We start from the raw sequence: 8,297 nt of genomic DNA, 5'->3' as shown, positions 1-8,297 counted from the left end.
ATTGTCATAACCAGGATAGTGTCATAACCAGGATACTGTCATAACCAGAATACTGTCATAACCAGGATACTGTCATAATCAGGATAGTGTCATAACCAGGATACTGTCATAACCAGGATACTGTCATAACCAGGATACTGTCATAATCAGGATAGTGTCATAACCAGGATACTGTCATAACCAGGATACTGTCATAACCAGGATACTGTCATAACCAGGATATTGTCATAACCAGGATACTGTCATAACCAGGATACTGTCATAACCAGGATACTGTCATAACCAGGATACTGTCATAACCAGGATACTAATAATAATAATAATAACTTTTATTTATATAGCGCTTTTCAGTGACCCAAAGACGCTGAACATAATAAAAAAAAAAGGGGGGGGTATTTACAGACAGGGGGGACAACACGTACAGAACACATTAATATACAGATAAAATGAACAAGACAGAAGAAGTAGAGAGAAAAAGATGGGGACGTAACAGGGGGTAGAAGTGTAGGCAATGGGGTAGAGGAGGCTAGGGGTAGGGGAGGTCATAGGCTTGGGTGAAGAGGTATGTTTTTAGGCGGGATTTGAATGTTGTGAGTGAGGGAGAGTGGCGGACAGGTTGGGGGAGGGAGTTCCAGAGTCGGGGTGCTGTTCGGGAGAATGCTCTGTCGCCAAAAGTTTTGAGTCGGGATGTTGGTGCAGTCAGGGTGAGAGAGGAGGAGGATCGGAGAGCTCGGGAGGGGCGGTGGGGGATGAGGAGGTCAGACAGGTAGGGGGGGGCAAGGTGGTGAAGAGCTTTGAAGGTGAGGAGGAGTATTTTAAAGTTTATGCGCTGCTTGATGGGGAGCCAGTGGAGAGAGCGGAGAACGGGAGTGATGTGTTCACGGGACCGGGTGTGGGTGAGGAGGCGGGCAGCGGAGTTTTGGACCATTTGGAGTCTATGGAGGGAATGGGAGGAGATGCCAGTGAGGAGGGAGTTGCAGTAGTCAAGGCGGGAGGAGATGAAGGCATGGATGAGGGATTCAGCAGCGGGGAGGGTGAGGCAGTGTCGGATTTTGGCGATGCGGCGGAGGTGGAAGTATGAGGTCTTGACAATGTGGCTGACATGGGGAGTGAAGGAGAGGGTGGGGTCCATGATGACACCGAGATTGCGTACCAGGGTAGAGGGGGTGATGGTCGAGGTGTCGATGCTGAGTGAAAAGGGACCAGTTTTATTGAGAGTGGATTTGGTGCCAATGAGGAGGAGCTCTGTTTTGTCACTGTTCAGTTTGAGGAAGTTGAGAGTGAGCCATGATTTTATTGTAGAGATGCAGGTTTCAATGTGGCTGAGGGGAGGGTTTTGGGTGGATTTGGTGGTGAGGTATATCTGGGTGTCGTCAGCGTAGCAGTGAAAGTCCAGGTTGAGTTGGCGGAGGATGTGACCAAGGGGGAAGATGTAGCAGATGAAGAGGAGGGGGCCGAGGACTGAGCCCTGGGGGACCCCCTGCGTTACTGGGGAGAGGGTGGATGAGTGACCGGAGAGGGAAATGAACTCTTGCCTGTTGGTGAGGTAGGATGTGAGCCAGTCAAGTGCAGAGCCCTCAACACCCAGTTGGCGCAGCCTTTGTAGGAGGATGGAATGGTTTATAGTGTCAAAGGCTGCGCTGAGGTCTAGTAGTAACAGGATGTTGAGGGCCCCGGAGTCTGCAGAGGTGAGGAGATCGTTGAGTACTTTGACCAGGGCTGTTTCAGTGCTGTGAAGTGGGCGGAAGCCAGATTGGAGGGGTTCATAGAGGTTGTTTGACTGGAGGTGGGTGTGAAGTTGGGCGGTGACGATGCGTTCCAGCGTTTTTGAGAGGAACGGCAGGTTGGAGGTTGGATCTTAGATATGGGTAGGAGAGAGGAACAGACTAAGTCCAGAGTGTGGCCTTTGGTATGGGTGGGGAAGTCAATATGTTGGGTGAGATGGAAGCAGTCCAGGAGAGAGAGGAAGTCGGATGTCAGTGGGGCGTTGGGGCAGTCAATGTGGATGTTGAAGTCACCAGTGAGTAGGAGGCGGGCAGAGAGAGAGGATGCGATGGTGAGGAGTTCAGACAATTCAGTGAGGAAAGAGGGGTGGGGCTTTGGGGGACGATAGATCAGGATAGCGGTGATAGAGTTGGGGAGGGAGAAGGCGAGGTATTCAAATGATGAGATGGATGGAAGGTTGAGGTTCAGTTCAGTGATGGATGTAGATTTTTTATGAATAACAGCAAGACCTCCCCCACGCCCGGAGAGGCGGGGTTTGGCAGTGTAAGTGTAGTTGGAGGGAGTGGCTTGGTTGAGAGCATAGAAGTCCAGGGGCTGTTGCCATGTTTCACAGAGGAGAAGCAGATCAATGTTATTGTCCAGTAGCAGTTCAGATATAACAGGTGATTTGTTGGCGAGGGAGCGGCAGTTCAGCAGTGCAAGGGAGATGGATGGGGGCGCGGAGATGGATGGGGGCGCAGGGGTGGGGGGGCGGAGGTTGCTGAGGTTGGCAGTGCGGCAGGTGGGGGTGACAGGGGGGCGAAAACTAGTCCAGAGTGAGGGGATAGGTGAGCCGTCGTTGGAGTGTTGGTTATGGGAGAGACCAGAGCCCCTGTGGATGTAGCGGGGCCGGCGAAGGATCCCAGCTGAGCTAGCTGCAGAGGCAGCAGCAGCTGGGAGACGGTGGTTATGGTTGAGGAGGTGAAGGTCAGCAGCGGTGTAGGTGAGTAGGCGAGAAGTTGGTGGAGCGGTGGCCTGGAGGCGTGGGAGTGATAGTCCGAGGAGGAGATGAGAGTAATCCAGTTAGAATGTTGGCGGTGGCTAGAGGCTGGTTAACTAGAAGCTGGTGGGCAGAGAGTTGTGAAAAAGCAGCAGTGGACCGGGTGTTGAAGCTGGTGGAGTGAGTGGCGTTGGTTGCCCCAGACCTTGTCTGCACGGCAGGGAGGCCCCGCGATACCATGACGGACCTCAGCAGGTGTTAAGCCAGCTGTTAGCTGGCGGCTAGGGCAGTAGATAGTCCAGGAGTGAGGGAGGAGATGAGCGATGGACGGTGCAGTAATGTCCGATGAAGTTAAGGAACAGGGATGTAGACAGAAGACAACACAGAGACGCGGGAACAAAACAAAACAATGGAAACGACTAACAAAACAAAGACGTTGGGACAGAAGCGGCAGTCCACATACCAGACGCCGGCGTTGCTCTAGCCCAATCAAGACGCATTTGAGTCCAGTTTTGTGACCAGATCGCCCCCGTCTGTGGAGCGGGGAAAGCAGAGAAACGGGGCTGTACCTTGGTTGTATGGGGCTGCTTTTCTCCGGGTGGAGCCGGTGCCCCGCTCTCCGTGTCTGCTCCTGTGGCGGGCTGGGGCCACACCTTCGCCCAGGTACAGACCTCCGGGGCGGCGGGAGCGCGGAGCCGGTGTTCGGGCGTGGAAACGCCGGTGCAGCGGAGGAGAAGCGGCGCCGCTCGCTCGTGGTGCGTGCGGCTCGTGGCGGTGCGTGCCGCTCGTGGTGGAGCCGGTGATCGGCACTATCCTGTCATAACCAGGATACTGTCATAACCAGGATACTGTCATAACCAGGATACTGTCATAACCAGGATAGTGTCATAATCAGGATACTGTCATAACCAGAATACTGTCATAACCAGGATACTGTCATAATCAGGATACTGTCATAACCAGGATACTGTCATAACCAGGATACTGTCATAACCAGGATACTGTCATAATCAGGATACTGTCATAACCAGGATACTGTCATAATCAGGATACTGTCATAACCAGAATACTGTCATAACCAGGATACTGTCATAATCAGGATAGTGTCATAACCAGGATACTGTCATAATCAGGATACTGTCATAACCAGGATACTGTCATAACCAGGATACTGTCATAACCAGGATACTGTCATAATCAGGATACTGTCATAACCAGGATACTGTCATAACCAGGATACTGTCATAACCAGGATACTGTCATAATCAGGATACTGTCATAACCAGGATACTGTCATAATCAGGATAGTGTCATAACCAGGATACTGTCATAACCAGGATACTGTCATAATCAGGATACTGTCATAACCAGGATACTGTCATAATCAGGATAGTGTCATAACCAGGATACTGTCATAACCAGGATACTGTCATAACCAGGATACTGTCATAACCAGGATACTGTCATAATCAGGATAGTGTCATAACCAGGATACTGTCATAACCAGGATACTGTCATAACCAGGATACTGTCATAATCAGGATAGTGTCATAACCAGGATACTGTCATAACCAGGATACTGTCATAACCAGGATACTGTCATAATCAGGATAGTGTCATAACCAGGATACTGTCATAACCAGGATACTGTCATAACCAGGATACTGTCATAACCAGGATATTGTCATAACCAGGATACTGTCATAACCAGAATACTGTCATAACCAGGTTATTGAAATCAGGATATGGTGTTTACATGGACACAAACAAAACCAGGATACTTAAAAACCCCCTCGACATAACCATGTTGCGCATGTAAATGTATAATTGGTTTATTTGAATAGGGACAGATAAAACAACAATGATTTACTGTAACAACCCGACACATGATCATGTGATCATTCACAGCACTCGTCCCTGAGGGACAGGTTCAATACCTCACAGAGAGTTGTGTCATGAAGGCTGGCGTCACCCTGAGCCGGCTGACACGCTAAAGATATGTTTAAAATAGAGTTAGGAGTAAATGAGATGGTCTCCTTTTTGAAAATGTAATGTCCTTATTACTATTTTTCTTGGTCAAAGTACATGTTTTAAAAGAATGATTCAGGCTTAGTAATTACATAACTAATATCCCTAACCCCTAACCCCTAACTCCTAACTCCTAACTCCTAACTTAACTCCTAACTCCTAACTTAACTCCTAACTCCTAACCCTGGCCTTAGTGAAGTAGTTACTAAGCCTGAACTAAGACTTTGTTCATGTTTTGTTGCGGAAAATGAAGGTGTAGATATTTTAAAGTGGGGCCATAACTTCCATGATAAAACGTTTGTTAAGACTTTGAATATATGTTTAATATCCTTTATCAAGAAAATAGTGTATCAACAATTATTCTGGATTTGTAACTTCTTTAATGCCCCTAAATCCTCATTATTTAACCCTTAATTTAAGTTACTACATTCTTAATAAACGATTTGTTCATTATGAATAAAGTTGTACCAAATGTTCAAACTCACACAGTTTAACTTTTATGGAGTGTCCGCAACCTATAAACCTGTCTGTCTCCATGGAAACAAGCAGGCAACACCACCAGGTTAGACGAGCCTCGTCACAGAAACGTGCATGTATTTAAAAGTGTCTATGTTTACTTTATGTTTTATTTACAGTTTTGTCTTGTTTACTTTATAGTTTAGTTTACTTTAGATTGTTGTTTAGTTTACTTTAGATTATTGTTTAGTTTACTTTAGTTTATAGTTTAGTTTACTTTAGTTTATAGGTTAGTTTATAGCTTAGTTTACTTTAGTTTATAGTTTAGTTTATTTTAGTTTATAGTTTAGTTTATAGCTTAGTTTACTTTAGTTTATAGTTTAGTCTATAGCTTAGTTTACTTTAATTTATAGTTTAGTTTATTTTAGTTTATAGTTTAGTTTACTTTAGTTTATAGTTTAGTTTATAGCTTAGTTTACTTTCATTTATAGCTTAGTTTACTTTAATTTATAGCTTAGTTTACTTTCATTTATAGCTTAGTTTATTTTAGTTTCTAGTTACTAGTTTACTTTAGTTTCTAGTTGAGTTGAGTTGAGTTTATAGTCATTTAGTTTGTTGTAAACCAAACTGGAAAACATGTCACAAAACAAGTGCACAATAAAACATAAAAAGCCAAAGGCGTGACAGTTTGTGCCGTACGTGCTGCAGTCGGAATCATCAGCATAAAACAAACAATGCAGAGGTCAGAGGTCAGAGGTCAGAGGACGTCCTGTGGGAAGCTGTTTGGAGAAAGGATGAAAAGCTGCAGAATCAGAGCCACCAGGGCAAATATGAACGTGTTTGAGACTAAAACCGAGACATCTGGGGGAAAAGAAAGCAGTTTCTGTAAAAAAAAATAGATCAAATGACGATAAATCACACTTTCATTTCATTTTCTGTTCATTTAAGGATGTGTGGCAGCTCAAGCATTCGTTAAACTGTGTAAATATCGGCAGTGTGTACATTTTTTTGTAGTTTCAAGTACACATAATGGAAAATATTCACATTAATTAAACGCGTTACATGAATTTGTTTCGGCTCAAATTTCCTCTTTTCTATTTCGGCTGCGTTTGCCCATAATTGTCGGCACATCTTCTCTTTTTATAACAAGCAGAAGTGACAAATATGACTCTTTCTGCACAGAATGGTTATAAACGCGGCACATTCAATGATACCAGACTCTTTACCGTCATGTCAGGGCTTAAAACTTCCATTTAGATGTAAAGCAAATATTGTTTTTTCTTTTAATTATATTGTAAAATTCTGACTTTAGTTCAAAATCTGATCGTTGCTTCTGTCTGCAGTTATAATTTGTCTTCACTTATTCCTTTTGTCCTCAATCTGATCAAAGGAAACTATGAAAGCTGCTTAAACATAAAACTAAAGCTGTCACCCATTTATTTACAGTAAAATCAAACATTCTGGCATGACTCAAATGACCAAACTCGTGTCAATCATCAGTGAATCCTTTAAATAAATCGTTTTTAATTTCACAATCCAAACCGAAAGTATCATATGAAAGCTGCTTTTGCTCTCTCTTTGCATAAATGAGGCCAGAAAAAAGGATTTGAATAATTTACATCCAATCTCAAAACTATCCGGTCCATATTCAAATCTGAACAGCTGCAAGTTTGTTTTGAGTCCAGGTGAGAGTTCGATTACAGCTGCTACAGACGTCATACAGGACGTTACTGCGTTTGATCATCGTGAAGAACCTGCTAAAGTCGGACTAATTATTTATCAAGTTTGCTAAACACCAGATTATGTATTATGTGTATCGATTGAGATCTTCGGACATTTTTTAATGACAGTCGCATCGAGTCAACGCAGAATTAGGAAAAAAAGGCTTTCCCTAAGACACTGACATTTGTAAACCTGCCTCGTCGCCTCCTACGCTCTGAGCACAGAGTCGCACGATGCAGTTTCACACGATACCGTTTTACCGCCGGACGTCCCCTCACGCCTCTCGGGAGATCGCAAAGGCTAAACCACGAGGCAGGGGCCCGTTTCACTTTGTCGCCGGCGTTACTGTAAATGCCTCTGTGTGCCGACACTTCGGGCACGTTCTGCACATTTGATAACATCTGCCACGAGAGCAGCGCGACTGAACGTGTGAAAACAGGCGCGTGTATCCGGCAGTAATAGGATACACTTCAAACAGGATTAAATATGAAAATCATCCATGTTTGTACGTTCCAGTTTGTCCAACGACGTGACATCGAGTTCAGAGTGAGATTGTGACCGATAGTTATAGTAAACGACGACATTTTGAAACTTCAATTGCATCTGAAGTAAATGTGTATTTCTACTTTCCTGCTACTTTGTGCTTGTTCTTCTGCTTTTCTTAGAAGTGTTTGCTCCAGACTCATCGAGCGTTGTCGAGATCAAAACGGAGCCACTTCTCTTCAAAACTTCAGTGTATCGTTTTAAGATGATGCTAACTGAAACAATCCCTCATAATGTTGGTTTTTACGCTCGCTAAAGGTCACGAATGAGAAAAACAAAAAGAAATCACATGTCTTTGGTCTGATGTTTCAGGGTCACGGTTTCCAATGCTGAATTTTCTTGGCGGTTCAAAACGATCTCATGCCTCACATCCTCAGGCAGTCTCGATTTTGTTGGTCCTTCATTTAACAATAATCTATCCTTAAGTTGTTCATGTACAATAATGTGGGTTTCTTGTCTGGAAAATGTTGAAATATATCATTATTTTGCAGTGGCGGGCCATGGGTCTGGGGCTTGGGCCTTCAGTGAGGTCATACACAGCCCAATGAATCCACCTCTTATTACATCATATTACCATCATTATGATGCCATAGCTCTAGACACTATACATTTGGAAGGAAACACAGTTTAAACAGGCGTTGCCTCACCTTGTCCTCCGCACGTTCTCCGCGCGTTCTCCGCGCCAATGTCCGCGCGTTGTCAACACGTTTTGAACCCGAAATACCGTATTTTCCGGACCATAAGTCACAATTTTATCATAGTTTGGACAATAGTTTTCATATTTATACTTATATACTTATACTCCGGAGCGACTTATATGTGATATTATTTGTTATTTTCACAC

Source organism: Eucyclogobius newberryi, unplaced genomic scaffold (genome assembly GCF_026437365.1).
Source record: "Eucyclogobius newberryi isolate DKJ021-1_F unplaced genomic scaffold, fEucNew1.0.hap1 SCAF_11, whole genome shotgun sequence".
In the NCBI taxonomy this organism is placed as follows: Eukaryota; Metazoa; Chordata; class Actinopteri; order Gobiiformes; family Gobiidae; genus Eucyclogobius; species Eucyclogobius newberryi.
The sequence above is the reverse complement of the archived record's forward strand: the minus strand, read 5'-3'. Positions refer to the sequence as shown.